Source organism: Aethalodelphis obliquidens, unplaced genomic scaffold, assembly GCF_003676395.1.
Source record: "Aethalodelphis obliquidens isolate GAN/ISIS:26980383/991018 unplaced genomic scaffold, ASM367639v1 scaffold23, whole genome shotgun sequence".
Taxonomy (NCBI): Eukaryota; Metazoa; Chordata; class Mammalia; order Artiodactyla; family Delphinidae; genus Aethalodelphis; species Aethalodelphis obliquidens.
In genome coordinates, this window is record NW_020837967.1 from 8557269 (window position 1) to 8583101 (window position 25833).

A 25833-nucleotide genomic window follows, 5' to 3' on the forward strand; every position below is an offset into this window, starting at 1 on the left:
AATCCAGGACCAACCCAAATGGATTTAGGGTAAATTTATGATTGCTCCTGCAAAGAACTGGATTCCAGCAAAACTAATTTAAATCAAGTCCATCCATAGAAAGATCACTGATTAACCGGGCATGAAAATTAATTCTTGACTTAAAACACACAGACACCAACAAAACAAACAAATCCCCCCCCAATCTCAAGAACCCCAAACAGCTGAATCGGCAGACATAGAGGGAATTCAACTTCTAGAACTGCACGTATTTTATATGTATTTCACATAACAGTTTCCACGTAACTTGACAAAGTTAAGCTGAAAATCCCCAAACGCTTTTTAAAAATGATAACATATTCACAGTACTTAATTCATGGCTTGCATTTATATTTCAATCAGCTAAGCAATATATTGTTTTTCTCAGCATCTTTCATTTATTTGCCTCTTGGTGAAGAATCTGAACCCCTCCACCATCTGCCTTATCCTCCCAGCAGTTCTGCAGCAGAGACAACCAGTCAAAAATGCAATTATTGGGCTTCCCTGGTGGCGCAGTGGTTTAGAATCTGCCTGCCAATGCAGGGGACACTGGTTCCAGCCCTGGTCCGGGAAGGTCCCACATGACGCGGAGCAACTAAGCCTGTGCGCCACAACTACTGAGCCTGCGCACTTAGAGCCTGTGCTCTGCAACAAGAGAAGCCACCGCAATGAGAAGCCCGCTCACCACAACGAAGAGTAGTCCCCACTCGCAGCAACTAGAGAAAGCCCGCGTGCAGCAATGAAGACCCAACGCAGCCAAAAATAAATAAATAAATATTTTTAAAAAATGCAATTATTCTCTCATTGCTTCATAATGTAGTGTCAAATTGGGGGGGGGGCAGTCATTCAAGGTCCCTCCTGTCAATATTCACCAGGGGCAACGGCCCCCCGAGGCCTTTTTCAGGAGTGATCAGGGTCTGTCCTGCAGCCCAGAGGAAGGTTAGCAGTCTCCAGGGCCAGGTCAGCAGGCTTTCCAAAGGGCACAAACACCAAATGTGGAAAGTCCATGTCAATCAAAGGCAGGCAGAAGGTGAAGGAGTGGGTGGCAGGGAGGCCAGTGCGTCTAGTCAAGGAGCAGAGGCTTGATGACCAAACCAGGGCCCTCACTGTCCCAGTGGGCACAGGTCATCCTGGCATCTCCCCAGCTTGCTGGAAGAGTTTTCAGGGCACACATCTCCTGGGATGAGTTTATCCATGATGCATGCCACATACCTCTCCAAATCCATCAGCATCTTTCTCTTACTAAACCTTTGCTTACAGTGAAAGTAGGTGATTTCTCTTCCCCTGTGCAGGCCGTCTGTAATACCTCTGCATCCCATTTTCTCCACTCACATTAGTCCTACCCACCACCCAAGGCCAGCTCAAGGCTCCCTCCTGCATCCTGGTGATCTACCCTCCTCTAAATCCTGTGGCAGCAGAGTTAGGATCACTAATTTGACAGTTCACAAGGTGCCTTATGGCTTATCTGTCTCTTTATGTGCATTTAAAAAATTTTCTCAACTATGCTGAAGGGGCAGAATTTACACCTCAACTCTCCTAGTAGCCGGCACAGCGCCACGGTTGGCATTAGGGTGGCCAAAAACGTCTTACAGAAAAACCCAGACGAACTTTTTGGCCAACCCAATACTCAGACCTCATTGTAAGCTCACATTAATATGTATTAGCACCTACTTTAAAATAAGAATAGTAGGAATTATAAATATGGAAAAATTACTACAGATCAGGCACCTACAGTGCCTGACTTAATTCTCAAAGCAATCTTATGAGGTAGTGACATTATTCTAATTTTATAGATTATAAAACTCAGAGAAATAATAATTTCCTGCCTGGAGAAATAATAATTTGTGCAAGCTCATGTGAGTGGAGGACTGGACCGTGTCTAAGTCTAACTCAAAACTCACGTTCACAGTCAAGCCACGTGGCCTTCTGAAGACACAGGCTGATTAAGAGGTAGAATGTGGCAGCCACTCTGCTAACGCTGCTGTTACAGTATCTATACGTCCAGTTCGAATACAACTGACTTCGTGTCTGTCTTTCACACCACACTGAGGTTAGGCAGGGAATCTTGTATTTTCATCCAAGCATGTGACACACACCACTCACTAAATACACTCAGCTGCTGGGTGATCTTGAACAAGCAATTTAACCTCTCTGTTGGTTTAGTTCCCTCATTTGTAAAATAGCAATGAAAACAGTCCCTACGTCGTAGGGATGAGATGACGCCTATAAAGGGCATAGCATAGCATCTGATGCATATAAAGTGATATTAGTGATACTAATATAGCTATTATTATTATCACCATTATCATAATCATTTTTGTTACTATATCTCCCTCTAAAACCACCAGTGGAAATAAATGTCAGTCACTTATTCACACACCACATACATGTTCCCAAGTCCCAAGTACTAACTGATGGTTACTTCTGCCTGTTGCATTTCTGTGTACCTGGACTGCCATTTTTCCATAGGCCAGGGACATTTTTAAAAGACTAAGCTACTGGGAAGGACATCTGTAAGTAGTGTTTCTAGGACAGAGGTTTTCGTTTTTTTGGCCGTGCCATGTGACATTTGGGATCTTAGTTCCCCAACCAGTGATCGAACCCGTGCCCCCTGCAGTGGAAGCGCAGAGTCTTAACCACTGGACAGCCAGGGAAGTCCCTAGGACAGAGCTTCTTAACCATTCTGAACAAGACAGGAACTGTATCAGAATCTCCCTGAGACTTTTTCAAACTGTACCCATGACACCTCCAACTCCACAATCCAAATCTTATCATTACCTCCTGCCCTGAAAGGGAGGTGTACTTCTGGAGTTGAGGGCCCCCACAAAGAGAGCTGCTGTTGATGAGGGTACGTTACGCCCGTGAGCTAGCAGGTGGAAGCTAAAGAGAAAAAAAAAAGAGTTGACAACCACCGTTGCCTAGGGCAACCGATCACATTTTGCCGGATGTGGGTTTAGGGCATCCTGCTCTACCTTTTACTTCCACTCTTTTTCAGCCCCTGTTACTTTTAGGAAGAATCCAAAAAATAAGGGCAGTGTGGGTGGGGGGGCAGCAGAGGGAAGAGAAAGAATAAAAAGAAAAGTAAGCAATGGCAATTTGATGCTGTTTGTTTTTGTTGCTAGAGGGCTCACAAAGCATTCTGGGTATAGGTTTAATTATGCATTAGAACCTGGTTCCAGGGAGAGACCCCACAGTAAGAGAAAATGCTTTTCCTGTCTTTTTTCCTTTAGCTTACTTCATAGTACACCTAATATCCTCCATGCAGCTGAAGGGTTAACACGGAGTTAGGATACAGTGTTTATGCAATTACCTAGAGCTGCACTGTCCAATTCAGTAGCCACTAGCCACAGGTGGCCATTGAGCCCTTGAATTGTGGCTAGTCCGAAATGAGATGTACCGTAAGCGTAAAATATGCTGGCTTTGGAAAACTTAGTATGAAAAAAGAAAGAGTAAAAGAGTTCATCCACCATTTTAATATGACTTTAATGCAATTTAGTATAATTAATATTAATTAATTAAATAGTCATTTTGGATAAATATATTAAATAAAATAGATTACTAAAATTAACATCCCTTGTTTCTCTTTTACTGTTCCTAGTGTGGTTTCCTGAAAATGTAAAGTTATCTATGTGGGGACTTCCCAGGTGGTCCAACGGTTAAGACTCCATGCTTCCACTGCAGGGGCCGTGCATTTGATCCCTGGTTGGGGAACTAAGATTCTGCATGCCGTGCAGCACGGCCAAAAAATAAGTAAAATAAAAAAAAAATAAAGTTATCAACGTGGCTTGCATTTTGTTTGGACCGGACAGGGTAGGTCTAAAGTAGAACAGTTCCGTTATTAAAAGTGCCTAAACGTTTGACTCGAAGATGGTAGGTTGTGGTGACTGTACCATATGAATGTAATCTGAATATTACTCACTAAGAGTTCAATCAGAATCTCCCCATTTCCTTTCCCACTGTACTGTATGCTCCAGCCCTGTTGAACAATTTCATACATGTGGTGCCTGGAGGAAACTCCACTGGGCCTCCTGGAAATAACTTTAGCCTTGAAAGTGCCTCTTGGTCACCCCTCTACAATGTCTTCTCTAGAATCACTCCCGTCACCATCTTATGCACATCACACCCTGGAATGTGTTTATTTGCAGGCCTGTGTCTCCCACTGGACCAGAAGCTTCTTGAGGTTCAGCACCATATCTTATTCTGTTTTACACCTTCTACTCTGGCATGTGGTTGGCCCTCAACAGGTATGTGATGAAACTGAAAAAAAGTTCCAATGACAGCACGTTGAGCAGAGTTTCATTCAACTCAAGTGTCTGTGTAAGCACAGAAGCCCCCTCTACGAGTCTCGAGGATGCTCCTCTGCTCTGAGGGTCAGTGCAGTGAGCTCCCTGGGCGTTTCAGCTTTTCTCTTCTACACTGGTCTTAAGAGATCTGCTCACAGGATCACGCTGCATTGACCCACGTTCCTGGCCCAAGCCACTTCATCTCTGTTTGCCGCGTACAATGGGGGAAATTTAATGCACCGCGTTAGTCAACAGTCTTGAATCGCTAAGAAACAGTCTTGATTTGCTAAGTTATATCATTTACGGAATTTAACTAGAAGGAAGTCATTCCCCTTAAAAAAACAAAACAGGGCTTCCCTGGTGGCGCAGTGGTTGAGAGTTCGCCTGCCGATGCAGGGGACACGGGTTCGTGCCCCGGTCCGGGAAGATCCCACATGCCGCGGAGCGGCTGGGCCCGTGAGCCATGGCCGCGGAGCCTGTGCGTCCGGAGCCTGTGCTCCGCAACGGGAGAGGCCACAACAGTGAGAGGCCCGCGTACCGCAAAAAAAAAACCAAAACAACAACAAAAAAAACGAAACAAATAAACAAATGCTACATCCCAAACCTCATCAGTTCACTGACCCAGCTGTGAGTTTTACGTCGGCAGCAGAGATGAAAAAGTTCATTAATACTATAAACACAGCAGCCTTAGACAAATTCATTTAATGTCACTGAATTGAGATCATTCTGTAAATCACCTGAAAAAGATTTTGTGGTATTTTTTCTGCCATGTAACTAATTTTTTCGTTCTTTTCGTTTTGAGATGAAATCCTAATAATGCACTTAATTGAAAACTGGACTTTTGCCTGTGGGGAAAAAAACAGTCTATTTCATGGACTATGGTGTAGACAATGATATAAGTAGCATTCTACTAAGCACTACTCTTTCATAATGACACTGCCCTGACACCTATTATAACCAAAACAAATAAAATGTCAGTTACCTCCATCCCAGTAGCTACTTCCTAAAATTCACTTTCAGCTTGCCAAATGTCATAACAGCGTCATCTATCATTCTTCAAGAGCTACTAGTGACCCTTTAGACCTGCTCTAACGCTCGCATCCATTTGAATCCAGCTGTGCAACGAGGAAGCTTCCTTCTCTTCCGAATCTGGTCTTAGATTTTGAAAATATAAATATCTTAGCCTCAGGGCACGAAAAGCTCCTTTGTGGAAAAGGCCATCGTCTTCCCTCCCTCAGAATCCTGCTGTTAAACTCACAATCATAGAAACCTGGTATTGCATAATACACGTAACTGGTTATGAATTTATGTATAAATATGGGGCTTTTTAGTATTCATCTCTCCCTCTCCCATTTATTGAAAGAATATTCACTGTCTTGAGTCTCATGGGCATGAAATATTACTGATTAGCTGACTCTACTCTTATTTTATTTATTTGATAAAGATTGCTGCTCAGGGCTTCCCTGGTGGCGCAGTGGTTAAGAATCCGCCTGCCAATGCAGGGGACATGGGTTCAAGCCCTGGTCCGGGAAGATCCCACATGCTGTGGAGCAACTAAGCCCGTGCACCACAACTACAGAGCCTGCGCTCTAGAGCCCGTGAGCCACAACTACTGAGCCCGTGCGCCACAACTACTAAAGCCTGTGAGTCTAGAGCCCGTGCTCTGGAACAAGAGAAGCCACTGCAATGAGAAGCCCACGCACCACAATGAAGAGTAGCCCCCGCTTGCCACAACTAGAGAAAGCCTGTGCGCAGCAGCGAAGACCCAACACAGCCAAGAATAAAATAAATAAATTAAAAAAAAAAAGATTGCTGGTCAATCCTTTCAGCAAGTTTGTTTGCTTGTTTTAGCTTTTGGCCACACCCCACGGCATGTGGGATCTTAGTTCCTGACCAGGGATCCCCCCGACCAGGGATCAAACCCGCACCCTCTGCACTGGAAGGCACAGTCTTAACTACTGGACTGCCAGGGAAGTCCCACTTTCAGCAAGTTTTGAAAGAAGAGTTAAAGCATTGGGATCCCAAAGATCTGGTTTTATGTCCCATTTCTTAAATTGTAATCTCAGGTAAAATTCTTAAAACTCTCTAAATTGTCATTTCTAATTTGTACAATGAGAATTAATAACTGTATCTTTCCAAGTAGTTACTTAGGCTGAATGGCTGTAGTCTTTTATATAATAAGCACATAGTGATTACCAGTTGATACTTCACATCCACGTCCAAAACTCAACTTCTGATGGTCTCCCCTCTAACCTCTCCATGTTGGTTGATGATATTCCATCCTTCCTATTGTTTGCGTCAAAAACGTTGGAGTCATCTTTGGTTCCTCTTTCTCTCACACCCCATATCCACTTTGCCAGGAAACCCTATTGGCTCTACCTTTAAAATATATGCCGATTCCCAGAGCTTCCTAATAGGCTCCTTACTCTGTGCAGCCTTTTCTCAATCAATCAGAGTGGGCCTTTCACATGTAAGTCAGATCACATTACTCCTCTTCTCAGAATCCTGTAATGGCCCCTCAATTTAACTCAGTGAAAAAGCCCCCGTTTTCACGATGGCTTACAAGACCCTTCACCCCCACTCTTCCCTCTCCAACTACATCTCCTATGACTCTCTCCCTGCTCACTTACCTCTAGGCCACATGGGCGTCTTGTTCCTCAAACACACCAGGCTGACCCCTTTCTTACAGCCTTGGCACTGGCCGTTCCCTCTGCCTGGAACACTGCTCCCTCAGATAGTTAACTCCTGCAAACCTCTGCTCAGATCTTACCTTCTCAACGAGGCCAAGCCTGACCACCTTATTTAATACTGCAATTTTACTACGTTCAACTTTGCCCTTTTTAATAGGACTTTTCACTCACGAATACCTACATTATTTACTTATTTATTATGCTTACTGATGATTGTCTACATCTCCCCATTGGAATAGAAACTCCACAAATGCAGAGACCTTTGCCTCTTCTGTTCACCTAGAAGAGTGCTTGGTAAATATTTTTTTTTGAATGACTGGATTGTATTTAAAGCAGAAATCTAAGTAATATGGAAATTAGCAGTTCGCAAGTTACATATGCTTTATTGCACTTAAAAGTTATAGTTATCCCCTGATGAATCTTGGTCACTTCATTAATGACTAAGATACCACTCCTTCCACGGTACTTACTCTTAACCATTTGTAATCCACTATGTTTTAATGCTATTTAAATTAAGTTGTCTTTACTTAATAGGACACCCTATTTATGACCATGCTTCAAGTCAGTGGAGATTCTAATTTGTTTCCCAAGTGCCGATATACTCTAATTCTCAGTTTGACATTTCTGCAAATGCATGTACGTGCTTTCTAAATGCTTTTTAAAAAATCAGCACATTCAGCATAATGATTACCTCTATCAAGAAAAAAGGGTAATTCTATTGGGAGGAAGTCAGAAGACGTATTGATAATATCTTACTTCTTAAGCTGGGTGATAGGTATCCAGATGTTGGCTTTATGATTATTTGCTATAATTTACGTATATATCTTACACCTTCTCTTGTATGTATGAAATAATTAATAAAATCTAGTGTTTGCTTGTTCTCCTACCACTCTTTATTTTCCCTCCAGTTTGATATGATAGTTATCTATGGATGTAAATCTTCCAGCCAGTCTGTGAGGTAAATCACAGCTGCTGTGTGATTTAGCATTTATCCCCTCCCCCAGCCCACAGTCATCTCACTGATGAGTCTGTGATATGAGATCAAACCAGAAGGATCCCCAGCAGAAATAGAAAAAAAGCTACTCACTACTTCATTGATTTAATCAACGTAGCCAGCTATCAAGAGGGACTGGAATATAATGAAGATAAAAATGAAATCACGATTGCTGCTAAAGCAGATTATTTTTTCAAAAGACATATATAAAGATAATAACTTCACAAGTGATTATAGCTTGTCTTCCCACTATTAACAAGGCACGTTCTTTGCTTGCCTACCTTCATTTCATCTTCCCTGACCCCAGGGTGGTGTAGGAATCTGATGGGTGCTCCCACAGCACACGATCTTGGTCACGTGTGGAACTGTAACTGCCCATTTATATCTCCCCTATTAAACCACTGAGAAAAGGCCTCATTGTTTTTTCACCGTTTAAGCCCTTGTCCTTGGTACAGCACTTCAAGTGCTGGTGTCATACTGGCTCAGTTCAAAGGTCAGCTCTGCTTCTCACTCCTTAGGTAAGCTTCTTAACCTCTCTGTGCTATCATTTCCTCAACCATAAAAGCTGATAATAGTATAAGCCCAGGATGTGAGGCTTAATGAAACAACACGTCTAAATTAGTTACACAGGGTCTGGTACAAAATCTAAGCAGAATAAATATAATTATTATTTACTACTACCATTTGGTGATAAAGAGGAAACAATTGACAGAGAAGAAAGACAATAGCTCTTATAATATGATTCTTAGTGATTCAAGTGCATAGATGATGTTCAGGAAATGTCTGGAAATGGAGTCATGAATTCAGGCTCTAGAGTATGTGCTGAGAAGGCGTGGTGCCTTGGAGTGGTGCTACATTTCTGCCTGCACAAGCCTAAGCGTTGGTAGCCTAAGGGTGTGGCCCGTGCCTAAGCGTTGGGCCTGCTGGGTCTCAGGGTCTTATGACATATTGATGGTACAATCCAGAAGTGGAACTCATATATCTGCACGTTTAGTAAGTGTTATTTGAGTCCCAACTATGGTGCCAGGAACTTGGCTAGGTGATGGCGATGCGGTGCAATTGTAAATATCTTGGTGTGACAGACTATGAAACACAAACTTAATTTATTATAAGATTCTGCACTCACGAAAAGGTATCGGGTATAAAAATAACTAAAATAAAATTGAAGAGGATTCGAAGTAAGTGAAAATAGTCACGCTTTTTGAAAGTGGGATGGTTTGAAGAAATTCAAAGTGGCATATCAAATGCAGACACTCATGGTAATGCATTCTATAGGTAGTTCATTCTAACAGTAATATGAAAATATCTAGAACTTTTAATTTGTTATTGAAAAAAGGCAAAAAAATAGTGGGTGAATGGTATACATTCTCAGGACATGAAAATACAAAAGATTTAATGGACACTACATAACCCAGTAAGTATTGCGTTTAAGATTTAAAGTAACTAAGTCATAAAGTAATCCATATTACAAACTTATATTTCTTGAGAAGTAACACGTGAAGAATTTTGAAATCTAATATGGACCTGCCCAAGCTTGGGCATATCAACTCCCTACTGAAGTTTTTCAAAAGAATGGAAATTTGCCGTCTTACATATAGGCCAAAAATTGACTGTTTTTAGAGGAACTTCTAAAGAACAAAGGCCTCGAAACATTTCAGAATCTAACAACACCTGTTATCGTTATTTTCTCCATTCTTTCTTGTGAGTGATCAGCAATTCTAACTCTGTCAGCATTCCAGATAGGACAAATTCAACGAATTATGGCAATTCTTCAATTGCTATTTTCATGACAGACATTTGGTAGGCCAATAATCGTTATGGGTAAGTTATCTCAGGTCTAGAGAGATCAAAGCAACTTAATCAACGTCACTCTTTTCTAGTTAAAGGCAGATATGGAACAGAACCCAAGTCTTCCAAATACCCAGAAAAGACACAGATATTAGTAATAATGTGAAAATTACTAAATACTAATAGTCTGAAGATGATATTAAATTTCTTAGACCTTTCACAACACATTGAGCAGACAGGAAATACCACCCGGAAGACATTACGGAAGTTTCGTAGCAGATCCTCTGTTAATTTTGCTAGCCAGCGTTCCTGTAAGACTGCCCATGTGCCGTCCCAGTATTTCAGTGAGGCCAGAGGGAAAATTGCCACTGGAGGTTTATTCAAAGGGACAAAGGCTCCCAAACACCCATTCAGAGGCCCTAGACTTTAAAATTAGTAGTAGCTGGTACCCTGGCCTTTATTTAAATCACATTATACCTGAGGAGTAATAAACTCATGAGCTTTTTCTTTATGTTACTTCCTCCGATACTCCATTTCTTTCTATAATGATCACATTAAAAGTTATTTTTGAACCGCTTTGCCATGAGTGGCACTAGGAAAAAGCACGTTTAGCGTTCCACAATGGTCTGAACGATAAGAAATGCCTTCCCAGAAGGAAAATAAGAGGTGCACTGGGCAAGGTCTTCAGGGGGACCCCTGCCCCGAGGTCCTCCTGGGTATAACGATCTCCTGGTTAGTTTGCTTCGTGCTCTAAAAGGATGCTCTGGATACTCATTCCAAGCCAAATTACAAAACTTCTGCCTGGTGTCCACATCCTTCCTCTACCTTATTTTAAAACGAAAAGGACAATAATTCGGAGGAAAAGTTATTTTTAAAAAGAAGAAACAGCCGTCTGAAAGTTTTCAAAGAGGAAACACTCTAAGACGCGTCAGACTGCGATCGTCACTCAAATTCTCACCCTACTTGCACTCAATGCATAGCGCCCTGAAATACCCCCTGAAATGCCCCCCGTGAAATACCCCCCGGGATTCCTTCAGCGTCGGTCAGCCCGGGGCTCCCGGACCCGCTGGACAGGCGAGGGTGTACCGGTTCCCCGTCTGACCTTGGAGCAATTTTCTGGGCAGGAAATCAGTCAAATATGACAAATCCGAACGCGGGGAAGACAAGCCCCAGCCCCAACCCCCCGCGGAGCTGGGTCAAGTACAGGGGTCGGCGAAGGGGACTCCGGGGACCCGCTGCCCTAGAGGGCCCAGCGGGGGCCGCGCGTTCACCCGGCCGGCGCCGCGAGCTGGGTCGGGCCTCGGACCCGACAGGCCAGACTCCTGGTCGGGTGACCGCCCGGCGGGTCCCGGTGCAACTCCCAGGGCCCCTGGGCGGGCCGGCGGCGCCGCTTACCTCGACGGCTGCGCGGGGCCTCGAGCGCGCGGGGTTGGGCCGGGAGGGCGACGCGGCGCACTGGGCTGCGCTCCGGTTCAGGTCGGCAGCCTCTGAAGGAAGTGGTGTTAGCCCGCCCCTTCCCACGCAGCGCGCAGACGTGGAGCGCTCGGCGCGCGGCTCCGCATCGAGGTGCGAGGAGGGCGCCTGTCTGGAGACACACCCACGGATGTGGATAAAGACGCCTAAAGCTCGGGGGCTGCTTTTTTCGACTCCACGGGTTTGTGCCTCCTTTCGTCTTACCCCTCCCCCCTGCCCCACCCCCGAAGAAAACAACTTGGTTTTAATTCTGGGGAAAGTTGCGCCTTCCTCTCAGCCCTCCCCTACCTGCGCCGCGGGCCCTCCTCTCTCGGGAGCGACCCCCTGGGTTGTCGCCTCGATATATCAGTGGCTAAGGGATCGGGGGCCGGATGGCGGTTCCACAAAGGCCCAAGAAGCCGATTTCTTTTGCAACGGTCTTCCGAAGTGTTGACTTCAGCCCTTTCTGAGCTTCCTCTTTCGGGCCAGTTGTGCAAGGCCCGGCTTCCCTGCCGCGCGCAGCCCGCCCGCAGCGCACGCGGGAGCCGGAGAGAAGCGGTTCCCCCCACCCCCACCCCCCGCGCCTGGCCGCAGGGGAGGCGCGGGACCGGGGTTATGCGGTCTCCGCTGGAGCCGGGGCGGCGAAGGGCGCGCTTCGCAGCGGCGGTTTCTCAGCTCTCCGGTTGGCAACCGCCCCCCACAGCTTAGCGGCACTCAGTTGGCCGGCGAGGCTGTGGCTTCTCCCATAACGCTGGTGGAAATCCAAAATGGTCTGAATCCTGTAGACAGGGATTGGGCAACAGCGACTTAATCTACATCTGCAGTGACCCTTTGACCCAGCGATCCCACTTCTAAGAATGTATTACAGAGATACAGTGATGCAAATGAAGTAATGCGTACGCACCAGGCCACTCTTGGCCACACAATTTGTCATCGCAAAGGACTAAGTGGAAATAACGCCGTGACTTTTGAAAGTGGCGTGTCCAGAGAGAAAGTGGGTGAGATCTGAAAACATAGCAGTTAAAGTCAGTTAGATTTGGAAATGTGGTTGAATTCACCTGTCCTTCCTCTCTACAGCTGGGTTGTCAAGGACTTATATGTGGGGAAGGGGGTGATGAAAGAGTAGGACAGTGGTAGAGGATGGGGACCAAGAGGTAGGCAGGCGCCAGACCAAGCAGGGCCTGGGGCTCAGCCTTGAGGACTTTGGGTTTTATTCTAATTGCAACGGGGAGCTATGGGAAGGCGTTTAGCAAGTGATTTGATTTCTTCTGTGTGCCATCCTACTGGCTTGTGATTGGAAAATCAGTCGGACGGGGCAAGAGGAAAAGCAGTAAGAGAGCACTCAGGAGGCTGTGGTAACAGTCCAGATGAAAGGTGATGGTAGCTTTGGTGAGGATTCTACTGCGGGGATGGTGAGAAGAGTTTGGATCCAAGACACATTATGAAACCAGAACCAACAACATTTGCTGATGGGCTGGGGTGGGAGTGGGAGAGTGGCAGAAGGGATTAGAAATCGAATGCAAACCAGTGGGACTGGTGTCCTGGGAGCTCTGGTGTGAGGCATGGCTAGATGGAGAAAGGTCAGTAGGGACAAACTGTATAGGACCACGTGGACCACGTCCAGGATTGTTTTCTCATCCTAAAAGCAATGAGATTGTGTAAAATAATATCTCAAGCCTCTATTTTCTTTGTAAAGTAAGAAAAGAAGCAGGGTCATCAGCTGGGGGTGAGATAGGAGGTTAGCGGGTCACAGATTTAGGGAGCTGGAAAGTTGTTTTTTTGTTAATGTTTACTTACTTATTTGGCAGCGCTGGTTCTTAGTGGCATACAGGATCTTTAGTTGTGGCATGTGGACTCTTAGTTGCGGCATGTGAGATCTAATTCCCTGACCAGGGATGGAACCCGGGCCCCCTGCATTGGGAATGCGGAGTCTTAACCACTGGACCACCAGGGAAGTCCCAAGAAAGTTTAACGAGGTCATTGCAGAGAATCCAAGAGTGTGTTGCTCAGAAAAATATAATGGGATTTCCAGGCAACCTGAAAGCCTGAAATTGGTGATGGTGGTGGAAGCAGTCTGCTTAGTCGTGTGGCTCTCCTGCAGGGCCAGGTTACCTGGGTTTGGAGAAAGTTTAGTTGTAATGGGAGTGGCCAAAAACAAGCCAGCTGGAAGGATGGGTCATTGTGGTCAGAAGGTAGGCAGATTGAATTTTGCTCCTGGAGGCAGTGAGATTAGTTGACAATGTCCAGGGTGTGACCAAGGGCCTGGGTGTCCGAGTTGATCAAGGAAATGAGGCCAAAGGGTAGCTAACTGTTAAGTCACCCAGGATTAGGGTGGCCACATAAAATTGTTGAGGCTGGGACACTTTTGAGGGTACCAAAGTGCTAACTGGATGAGAAATCAGGAAACAGGTGTAATGCATGACTCTTCCAGGCAAACAGAATGATGAGATTTAAGCCCATCTTAAAGGAAGATTGGGAGTCAGGTGTCAGGGTTTTGAAATGAGAGAGCAGGAGTGACTGGGATTTGGGAAGATGACAGTCTGAAGAGGTGAACAGAATAGTTTACTCAAATGGCGTGAGCCTCGAGAAAAATGTGTTTGGTCTTTGTTTTGTTTTGAAAAAAAAGCTGAGCCACTAAAATGTCTGCAAGTAGCAGTGGGGAGCACAGAGAACAGCAAACCCACCTTCTGAACTTAAGGTGCACGGAGTGTGAGAGAATAAACTACTTTCCCTTAAGAAAGTTGTAGTGGAAAGTCTGCAAGGGCAAAGTTAAAGCCCCAGGTAGAGGAACGCTCCAGAAAGAGCTTCAAGACACAGGAGTGGCAGTGAACGAGTTTGGGAGATGGCTGATTGAATCACAGGCAAGGAAGAACCGAATATCCTGGAATGATGATGTGGGAGAAGATTCTCCAGGTGGCACCCTCTTTGGGTAGGGACTCCCTGGAATATCTCTGCAGAGGGTGGCTAGTGGCTAGAGAATGCAGGGGAACTCAGTTTACTTAATTGAACTGGATTTTTACTGTGTTTCTTACAGCCTCACTCTTTCGGCATGTCTACCAAGTCCAACATGTATTTTTGCCCATTTCCTCCAGGCTAAAGAGCGCTTTCACCTTTTTGCAGGGACCTGGGTTGACTTGAAGTAAGAATCCTGCTACTTTTTTTTTTGGAGTGGAGAGGGATTTTTTTTCTTTGGTTGAGCACTTTGTAAAGTTTTGCCCATTTATTTTATTTGACTTGCTCTTAATAGTAAGGAATGTTTGTTTCTGATATAAATATCTAACTTTTATGCTGTCTGCAGCAGACTGTATTTTCCAAAGATGGCCAGGACCATCTCTCCCTTCCCCATCAAGAGCTGGAATCTGTTTCTTTCCATCCCCCTTGAATCCAAGCAGGCTCTGTGACTGCTTTGACCAAAAGAAGGCAGCAGTAATGGTGGTGGACTTTGCACTTAACTGGCTCTTTCCGCCCTGAGGTGAGAGAGGCCACATGGGGCAAATTGAAGCATCAGATGTGAGGTGAAGGCGCCGTCTTGGGCACCCAGCCCCTGTCCGGCCTTCGGAGGACTCCCGCCCCAGCTCTTATCTAAATGCAGCTGCATGAGAGACCAGGGGGAAGAACCACCCAGCTGAGTCCAATCAACCCACAGATCCCTGAGAGATTATGATAAATAGCTGTGTGAACCTCTAGGTTTTGGCTTGTTCACAGCTGGAGATACTCAAGATGCCATCTTCGGTACCTCTGCTTCTCATTTTTCTGTCCTGGTAAAGCTCCTGTGCTTTACTTTATAAAATATAAATTGGTAATAAAAAACAACTCTGCTCATGATTTCTATTTTAACCATAACATGCATATGTAATTAGTATATTGCTAATTATATGTTTTCCATATAGTATATGTTTTTCCTCTTGCCTGTTAACCAGACTCTCCCTCTGCCTGACCCACTCAGTCCTCTGGCCTTTGTTCATCTCCCTCAGCCAACCCCTTCCTGCTCCACCCCAGTGACAGTCAGTGGGAGGAGAACAGAAAGGAAAGGATGGAAGAATAGCCCCAGGAGGAGAAGGCTGGGGAAGAAGAGAGAGCCCGAGAAGGCTTGGGAGAGAATTTTTGGTGGGGAGCTGAGAGCAAAGCAAGGAGAAAGATGTTTGGGGACACTTCAGGGTATGAGAGAGGCAGAGAGTGAGAAGAAGGGGTAGAAGGGGGTTTTAAGAATGATGGGCTTGGTTTAAAATTAAATGTGGCTGTTAGTTTTTTTGCACTGACACTGCACAGAGGCTATGCCCGTGGAAGCCCAGTGTTAGGTTACTTAATAAGCATTAACATCTGTGACATATTGAGATACATATGCATACACTATCTCCCCAGAACTTGTGTCTCTAAAGCAGTTATCATTGCTACCTAGTATCATTGGCTGAAAGTATGAAACAGATAGGGATTGATTTATAAGGAACCAAATCCATTCAAAGTGGCTCAGGTGCAAAGGAGAAGTTCTTGGAGAAAAACTCTGACAGCTCATTGAACTCAGGAAGTATATCTGGGTCTCTTGAGAGACTATGCTAAGAACCAGAGGATCACTAGGAATTCTCTCCGTCTCTTGTTTTCTTTTCTTGTTTTTTTTTTTTCAATTTAAAAAATTGTGGTAAAAATATATACGTAAAATTTATCATCTTAACCATTTTTAAGTGTACAGTTCAGTGGTATTAAATACATTCATACTGTGGTGCGACCATCACCACCATCCCTCTCCATAGCTCTTTTCATCTTGCAAAACCAAAACTCTGTACTTACTGAACCCTAATTCCCCAGTCTCCCCTCCTCCAGCCCCTGGTAACCACCTTTCTGCTTTCTGTCTCTATGAGTTTGACTAAGTGTCTCATATAAATAGAATCATACAGTGTTTGTCTTTTTGAAACTGGCTTGTTTCACTTACATGTTGTCCTTAAACTTCATCCATGTTGTAGCATAAATCAGAATGTCCTTCCTTTTTAAGGCCGAATAATATTCCATTGCTTGTGTATACACATTTTGCTTATCCATTCTTTCATCCGTGGACACTTGTTTTACTTCCACGTTTTAGCTTTTGTGAATAAAGCTGCCATGAACATGAGTATGCAAATATCTCTTTGAATCCTTGCTTTTAATCATTTTGAGTATATATCCAGAAGTGGAATTGCTGGATCATATGGTAATTCTATTTTTAATTTTTGAGGAGCTGTCATGCCGTTATCCACAGTGACTACAATTTTACGTTCCCACCAACAGTGCACAAGTGTTCTGATTTCTCCACACCCTGTTTGTTTCTAGTAGCTATGTTAATAGGTGTGAGGTGGTATCTCATAGTAGTTTTAATTTGCATTTCTCTAATGATTAGTGACATTGAATATTTCATGTGCTTGTTGACCATTTGTATGTCTTCTTTGAAGAAATGTCTATTCAAGTCCTTTGCCCATTTTTGAATTGGTTTGTTTTTGTTGTTGAATTTTAGGAGTTCTCTATATATTCTGGATATTAATCTCTTATTATATATGTGAATTGCAAATATTTTCTCCCATTCTATGGGTTGTCTTTTTACTCTGTGACTTGTTTTTTGATGAACAAAAGTTTTCAATTTTCATGAAGTTAAATATGTCTATTTTTCCTTTGGTTGCCTGTGCCTTTGGTGTCATAGCTAAGAAATCACTACCAAATCCAATGTCATGATTTTTGCCCTATGTTTTCTTCTAAAGTTTCATAGTTTTACATCTTATATTTAAGTCTTTGATCCATTTGGAGTTGGCTTTTGTGTATGTTGTTAGGTAAGGGTCCAGCTTCATTCTTTTGTATGTGGATATCCAGTTTTCCCAACACCATTTTTTTTAAAAGACTGTCTTTTCCCCATTATATGGTCTTGACACCCTTGTCCAGAATCATTTGGCCATATATGTGAGGGTTTGTTTCTGGGCTTTCTCTTCTATTCCATTTGTCTATATGTTTATCTTTATGCCAGTACCACACTGTTTTAATTACTATAGCTTTGTAGAAAGTTTTGAAACCAGGAAGTGTGGGTCCTCCAGATTTTTTCTTCTTTTTTCAAGATTGTTTTGGCTATCCAGAGCCCCTTGGGATTCCATATGGGCTTTAGGATGGGGTTTTATATTTATGGGAAAATGTCATTAGGATTTTGATAGAGTTTACATTGAATCTGTAGATTATGTTGGGTAGTGTTAACATCTTAACAATACTAAGTCTTCCAATTCATGAACATGAGTTGCATTTCCATTTATTTATTTCTTTAATTTCTTTCAACAATGTTTTCCTTGTAGTTTTCCTTGTACAAGTCTTTCACCTCCCTGGTTAAATTAATTCCTAAGTACTTTATTCTTTTTGATGTTATTGTAAATTAAATTGTTTTCATAATTTCCTTTTCAGATTGTTCATTTTTAGTGTATAGAAATGCAGCTGGTTTTTTCATGTTGACTTTGTATCCTGCTACTTTGCTGAATTCATTTATTAGTTCTAACAGTGTGAGTGTGTGTGTGTGTGTGTAATCTTCAGGATTTTCTACATACTATTAGAAAATCTTTAGGATTTTCTACTATTAGAAAATCCAGGATTTTCTAATAGTATAATGTAGATCATGTACATCCTAAAGATCATTTAGGATTTCTACATATAAGATCATGTCATCTGCAAACAGATAATTTCACTTCTTCTTTTCCAATTTGAATGTCTTTTATTTCTTTTTCTTGCCTAATTGTTCCGGCTAGAACTTCTAGTACGATGTTGAGTAAAAGTGGTGAGAGTACACATCCTTGTCTTGTCCTTGATCTTAGAAGAAAAGCTTTGAGACTTTCACCACTGAGGATGATGCTTGCTGTGGGATTTTTGAAAGGGATTTCATTGAATCCATAGGTTGTTTTGGATAGTAGGGACATTTTTACAACATTAATTCTTCCAATCCATGTGCATGGAATATCTTTCCATTTATTTGCGTCTTCTTCAACTTCTTTCCTCAACGTCTTATAGATTTTGGTGTATAGATCTTTAACTTTTTTGGTTAAAATTTTTCCTGAGTAGTTTTGATACTATTGTAAATGGGGATGTTTTCTTTATTTCTTTTTCAGGTAGTTCATTGTTAGTGTGTAGAAATGCAGCTGATTTTTGTATGTTGATTTTGTGTTCTGAAACTTTACTGAATTCTTTGTTTATATCTAACAGTTTTTAGTGGCATCGTTAGGGTTTTCTATATACATCATGTCATCAGCAAAGAGAGACAATTTTACCTCTTCCTTTCTGAGTTGGATGCCTTTTATTTCTTTGCTTGCCTAATTTTTCTAGCTAGGAATTCCAGTACTATGTTGAATAGACGTGGTGAAAGTGGGCACCTTTGTCTTGTTCTTGATATTAAAGGAAAAGCTTTCAACCTTTCACTATTGAGTATAATGTTAGTTGCAGGCTTGTTATATATGGACTTTATTATGTTGAGGTTTGTACCTTCTTTACCCAATTTGTTGAGTTTATCATGAAAGGATGTTGAATTTTGTTAAATGCTTTTTCTGCATCTATTGAGATGATCATATGATTTTTGTCTTCATTATACTAGTGTGGTGTATCACACTGATTGATTTGCATATGTTAAACCATACTTGCATCCCAGGAATAAACCCCAGTTGATCATGGTGTATGATTCTTTTAATGTGCTGTTGGATTCAGTTTGCTAATATTTTGTTGAGGATTTTTATATCTATGTTCATTAGGAATATAAACCTGTAAATTTCTTTTCTTGTAGTGTCCTTATTTGGTTTTGGTATGAGGGTAATGCTGGCCTCATAAAATGAGTTTGGGAGTGTTGCCTCATTTTCAATTTTTTTGAAGAGTTTGAATAGAATTAGCATCAATCTCTCTTTAAATGTTTGGTAGAATTCATCCATGAATCCATTTGGTCCTGGGCTTTCCTTTTTTGGGAGATTTTTGATTACTGATTGATTCTCCTTATTTGTTATTGGTCTGTTCAGATTTTCTATGTCTTCATAATTTAGTTTTGATAGATTGTATATTTCCAGGAATTTACCCATTTCTTCTAAGTCGTCCGATTATTTGGCATATAATTGTTCATTGTAGTCTCTTATGATCCTGTGTATTTATGTAGTATCATTTACATGTATCCTTTTTCATTTATAATTTTAATTATTTGAGTCCTCTCTCTTTTTTTGGTAAGTCTAGCTAAAATTTGTCAATTTTGTTTATGTTTTCAAAAAAACCAACCAACTCTTTAGTTTCATTGATCTTTTTATTATTTTTCTCTTGTCTGTTTAATGTATTTCTGCTCCAATGTTTGTTATCTCCTTTCTGCTGATGCTAACTTTGGACTTAGTTTGTCTTGTTTTTCAAGTTACTAGAGGTGTAAAGTTAGGTTTTTATTTGAGGTCTTTTTTCTTAAGATAGACATTTACTGCTATAAAATTCCCTTTTAGAACTGTTTTTGCTGCATACCATAAGTTTTGGTATGTTGTGTTTCCATTTTCCTTTTCTCAGGATATACTTTGGTTTCCCTTTTGATTTCTTCTTTTACCCAGTAGTTCTTCAGGAGCATGTTGTTTCATTTCCACATATTTGTGAATTTTCTAGTTTTCCTCTTGTTATTGATTTCTAGTTTCATACCATTGTGGTCAAAAAAGATACTTGGTATAATTACAATCTCTCTGGTAAGGGAAGACTTTCACCGTGGAGGTGCAGACACTGGTGCATGCTGTGACCCCAGGTCTAGTGGTGCAGGTTGCCAAGTGCAGGGGCACGTGGTGGCACCCAGTCTGGGGGAACGTGATGGCTCACTGACTCGGGCTGTTGGGTTCCACAGCATCATGTGTGGTCCTTGGTGAGCACTGCATGAGGAGCAGGGAAAGGTCTGCAAAGGCTGCAAGAGCTATTGGGGTCCTCAGCAGTGTCTCCAGGTTCAGTGGATAGGGACTAGGGCAAGCAGCGGCAGGGGCTGGCACTGGTGGTGTGCACATGCCTAGCTGTGGTGGCCAGCTGCAGGTGCCTGTGGAATGGAAGCCGGTGAAATCTGCGAGGGGTCTCTGGTGGCTCTGGTGGATGTTGGTTTCTTCGGTAGTGAAGGCTGCTGGGTCTGTGTCTAGAGCAGGTCCCTGAGAAACCATGATCCTTCCTGCTGTATGGCTACTCTCGGTAGCCTCTGATTTTCTTTATCATTCCTAGTCATTTGTATATATCTCAGCTTTGCTGGTCTCTGGTTGGGGTGAAACTGAAGTGGGACTTTTTTGGGGGCCCAGAAAGACTGGGAAGCTGGTTTCTCTCCCTGCTCTTCCTCTTCCTGTGAGGGGAACTGTTTCTAACGGAGTTCTCTCTTGATGCTTAGCAATGCTGTCCTGGGGGATGGGATGGTGCAGGCAAAATGAGGCTGTCTTCCTTCCCGTTTTGTGTGGTTATTCTCAAGTTTTTTTGTTCCACTGTGTTAAATTTCGTCAGTGAACTCCAGAGCTCTCCCAGTGCTGTTTTTGTTTGTCGATAGCTGTCTAATTATTGATCTTTGTTGGGCTATGGAGACTAGAGTCCCCATACTCTGCCATCTTGGTTACTTCATTCTCCCTGATAGACATTAAAATATATGTAACATATACACACGTATTAGATACATGAAAACAAAGCTAGCCCCCTCTTTCATACTATATACAGAAAGAGTAAAGAAATTAATATTAGAAAATGTTAGCACAAGTTCGTGTGCCTGATGCCTAGTGAGGCCAAACAAACTGAAACGTTGGAGTTTGGAGCAGAGAAAGGTTTATTGCAGGGCTATGCAAAGAGATTGGCGGCTAATTTCTCTGAATTAGTAAGAAATAGAAAACACATAAGGAAAGAAAGGGCAAAGGTGATTCATTGAAGATAAAATTTAAATAACTAATAAATATATGAAGAGATACTCAAACTGGCTAGAAGTCAGGTTGGTGAAAGTTAAACAAGGAGTTTATTTTATTTTATTTTATTTTTGCGGTACGCAGGCCTCTCACTGTTGTGGCCTGTCCCGCTGCAGAGCACAGGCTCCCGACGCGCAGGCTCAGCGGCCATGGCTCACGGGCCCAGCCGCTCCGCGGCACGTGGGATCTTCCCGGACCGGGGCACGAACCCGTGTCCCCTGCATTGGCAGGCGGACTCTCAACCACTGCGCCACCAGGGAAGTCCAGGAGTTTATATTTTTAAATCATGTAATTGGCAGGGAAAAAAAAAGAAACAAAGGGGAGGGATCACACTGTGTGCTGTCAGGGTTGCAGGAAAGCAGATATTCTCTTACTTTGCTTCTGGAAGTAGTGAATTGCTGTGCCTTTTCTGAATGTAATCTGACCACATCTACCAAAATAAAAAAACTCATTCTCTTTGGCAGAGGGATTCCAGTTTGGAAATCTGTCTTATGGAGATAGTGGTATGTAAAGCCATATGTTCCTGGATATTTGTTACAGCTTTGTTTATAGTGGCAAGAAAACTGAAAATGATTATGTTGGCAGTTACTAAATGACTAATTTAGGAGGATGTTAAAAAACCAAAGATTCATTTACGAGAAGATTCTGACATGGAGCCATGTCTTGTGACCTTGTTCCTGTAGCAAAAACTGTGCCAGGGGAGGAAGTGCCTTGACCTTGATTTCAATATTTTACAAGAATGACTTTTTATCTTGGAGGCTTCTCTACGTGAAGTTTAGGTATTTGTGTTCATCATTATCTGTTCTGCTTTGCTTAGGTGTGGAGTTTGGAAATTCTTTCCGATAGAGGGAGGATTGCCTAGATGTACAACTAAATAATCCTGGGGCCTTGTACATGCTAAACAGAGTGTGGTTTATCTCTACAACATATTTATGTGTATAGATATATAATTTTTATATCTTGGTATATCAATATATATGATATTAGATATAGATATGATATGGATGTGATATGCATTGACAGAGCTGGGGAATGTCCATGATTGTTATCAAATGAGAAAGGCAACGTGCTGAGAAATATCCATGATATGCTCTCATTGTTGTGAGATCAGATACATTCCCTGTATATTAGCATTTATTCACATTAATTTGGGGAAATTTGTTGAGGAAATAACATCAGCTTATTAAAATCAAGTTTTTTAGCACATAGTATGTCTTTCACTTTACAAATCTCAGATAGATTCTTCTGTTGCAATGAGCATGTATTACTTTAATTAATTTTTGTAAAACACACAGACTTTAATCTTTGCTGAACTGCAAATGGATTAGTAAGTTTCTGGACTTTTGGGGGGAAATTCTAGCTCTAACCTTGCCTTCCTTTTACCCATCAGTATTCTTTTGGGAATTCCTCAACATCTGCCTGTGAGTTCTTAGGAAACACAAAGATATTTTAATAGTTACAAGGTAGAATGTAATTTAGAAGGTCAATTGGATGCAAAGGAATAAAACAATGCATTTAAAAGCCAAAATGACTTGTTAGGTTCATTGGATTTTCTGGATGCTTCCTTTAATTAATACAGGTAACTGACCCAGCTCAAAAAATGTTAAAGCTAGTTCTCTGATTAAGCAGAAACTCCCTCAGGGTTGATGGCAGGAATTCATTATCAGGGTTAAATTCTATTTTATTTTCTCCCTGAGGCAGAGTTCATTTCCCAGTGGTAGAAAAGAGGAATGAAAGAGTGTGGTACACAGCACCTCCCTTTGTGGGTATGAGCTCACTGGGCAGAGAGGGAGCTTCTGCTTCCCCCTCTTACTTCAGAGCCTAGAGCAAGGGCTTCTGCTTTTTCATCATTCCTCCCCATCATTAGTTACTAGGAAGAAAGGAGATGATTCAGGGTGAAAAACTGCAAATGTGGAGGGAGGAGTGTATTTTGATTAGAGATGAGAAGGCTGATAGAAGACTTGATTACTCTCTCTAAGTTTTTGAGAATTTTTAATGAGATATGTATTGGAAAAGTTGTTGATTGAAGATAAAAGCCTGAACAGGTGAGTCTAGACTGATTGATGCCTTGAGTTTCCTGTGGTACTTTTCTATTTATCAACAAACAACCTGGGAGTTACCTGACCGTGCAAGTCCTTTTTGGAGAGGACAGCTGTTATCATTTAAGTCTGTTGCCCGATTAGGTTAGATTGTCCTTTGGGACATGTCTGCAATTTTTGGAGTCCTTCCTGAACTTGGAATTGTATTTAGTTTGAATTTAATACATTTAGGAGAGCTGATTGGAATTTACAGTATGGTTAGTTTACAAACAAACTATTGCATTAAAAAATTGGCATTTGTGGTTCAGAAGTTTCTTGTTTTTGATTTTGCTTTTTTTTTTTCTCCTCTCCTTGGGCTAGTAAATTTTTTTAGACTGGATAATAGCTTTAGAATTTTGGGTTAAAAAATAGCAACAACAACAAAAGAATGAAAAAGAGTGAAGATAGCTGAAGGGACACCGATCTCAGAAGGATGCAAGAGAAAGAGGCAGAAAGTTTTTTTGAAGAAATAATGACTAAAACCTTCCCTAACCGGGGGAAAGAAACAGATATTAGATCCAGGAAACCCAAAGAGGACCAAAGAAGATGAATCTAAAGAGACCCAGACTGAGACATATTATAATTAAGTTATCAAAAGTTAAAGACAAGAAGAGAATCTTAATAGCAGTAAGACAAAACCACCTGTTATGTACAATAAATCCCCATAAGTCTATCACCAGACTTTTCAGCAGAAACCTTGAAAGCCAGAAGGGCATGGGCAGATATATTCTAAGTACTGAAAGGATAAAACTGGCAATTAAGAATATCTGGCAAAGTTGTCTTTCAGAATTGAAGGAGAGACAGTTTCCAAATAAACAAAAGATGGAGGAGTTCATCACCACTAGACCAGTCTAACAAGAAATCTTAAAGGGATTTCTTCAAGTTGAAATGAAAGGACGCTAATTAGTAACATGAAAACACATAAAAGTATAAAACTCACTGGTAAAGGTAAACATATAGTTAAATTCACAATAACCTAATATCATAATGGTAGTGGGTAAATCACTTACAGCTCTAGTATAAAAGTTAAAAGACCACTGGAAATCTTTGTCAGGGCAATTAGGCAAGAAAAAGACATAAAAGGCATCCGAATTAGAGAAGGAGTAGAGCTATCCCTATTTGCAGAAGACATGATATTATATATTTAAAAAACCCTAAAGATGCCACCAGGAACTGTTAAAACTAGTAAATAAATTCAGTAAAGTTTTAGGATACAAAATCAATACACAAAAATCAGTTGTGTTTTTATATAGTAATAACAAGCTATCAGAAAGAGAAATTAAGAAAACCATCCCATTTACAGTTTCATCAAAAAGAATAAAATACCTAGAAATAAATTTTAACCAAGGAGGTGAAAGACCTATACACTGCAGATGATAAGACATTAGGGACAGAAACTGACAGACACAAATGAATGGAAAGATATTTTATGCTCATGAATAGGAAGAATGAATATTATTAAAAAGATAATACTACCCAAAGTAATCTACAGATTCACTGCAGTCCCTATCAAAATTCCAATGGCATTTTTCACAGAAATAGAATAAATAATTCAAAAATTTGTGTGGAACCACAAAAGACCCCCAATAGCCAAGCAATCTTGAAAGAAGAACAAATCTGGAGTCATCATACTTCCTGATTTAAAATTATATTACAAACGTATAGTAATCAGAAGAGTATGATATTGGCATAAAAATAGACACTTAGATCAGTGGATCAGAATAGGGAACCTAGAAATACGCCCACAAATACACGGTCAGTTAATTTATGACAAAGAAGCTGAGAACATACAATGAGGAATGGACTGTCTTTTCACTACATGGTTTTGGGAAAACTGAACATGCAAAAGAATGAAACTGGATCCCTATCTTACATGATACACAACTCAAAATGGATTAAAGACTTGAATGTAATACCTAAAACCATAAAACTCCTAGAAGAAAACATAGGGGCTAAGCTTCTTGACATCAGTCTTACGATGACTTTTTGGATTTGACACCAAAAGCAAAGGCAACAAGAGCAAAAGTAAACAAGTGAGACTACGTCAAACTAAAAATTTCTGTACAGAAAAATAAACCATTAACAAAATTAAAAGGCCACTTACCAAATGAGAGAAAATATTTGCTAATCATATATTTGAAAAGGGGTTAATATCCAAAATATAAAGAGAACTCATATAACTCAATAGCAGAAAACCAAACAGTCTGATTTAAAAATGGGTAGAGAAACTAAATAGACATGTCCAAAGAAGACATACAGATACCCAACAGGTACATGAAAAGGTGTTCAACTTCAGTAATCATCGGGGAAATACAAATCAAACCACAATGAGATATCACTTCACAGCTGTTAGAATGGCTATTATCAAAAAGGTGAGAGATAACAAGTATTGGAGAGTATGTGAGGACAACAAGTGTACCTTCGTGCACTGTTGGTGGGAATGTAAATTGATGCAGCCACTACAGAAAACAGTATGGAGGTTCCTCAAAAACTTACAAATAGAACTACTGTATGATCCAGCAATTCCACTTCTGGGTATTTTTCCAAAGAAAACAAAAACACCAACTTAAAAAGAAATATGCACCCCCATGTTCATTGCAGCATTATTTACAATAGCCTAGA

General features: G+C 41.6%; 1 protein-coding gene and 1 long non-coding RNA gene across 4 annotated transcripts in view; one reads left to right on the forward strand and one right to left on the reverse strand.

Annotated features, from left to right (window-relative positions):
* Positions 1–11622, reverse strand: part of APBB1IP (amyloid beta precursor protein binding family B member 1 interacting protein) — a 103463-nt gene extending 91841 nt beyond the window's left edge. The window contains exons 1-2 of one of the 2 annotated variants that reach the window (XM_027121673.1): positions 11535–11622; positions 11169–11358 (exon numbers count right to left, since the gene is read on the reverse strand). The gene's annotated coding sequence lies outside the window, so the exon portion shown is untranslated. The remainder of the gene's footprint in view (positions 1–11168; positions 11359–11534) is intronic. The other variant, XM_027121674.1, reaches the window with a different exon arrangement.
* A 107-nt stretch (positions 11623–11729) lies between these two features.
* Positions 11730–25833, forward strand: part of LOC113628301 (uncharacterized) — a 30665-nt gene continuing 16561 nt past the window's right edge. Inside the window, exon 1 of one of the 2 annotated variants that reach the window (XR_003435976.1) lies at positions 11730–12223. This is a non-coding gene — a long non-coding RNA (uncharacterized LOC113628301). The remainder of the gene's footprint in view (positions 12224–25833) is intronic. The other variant, XR_003435977.1, reaches the window with a different exon arrangement.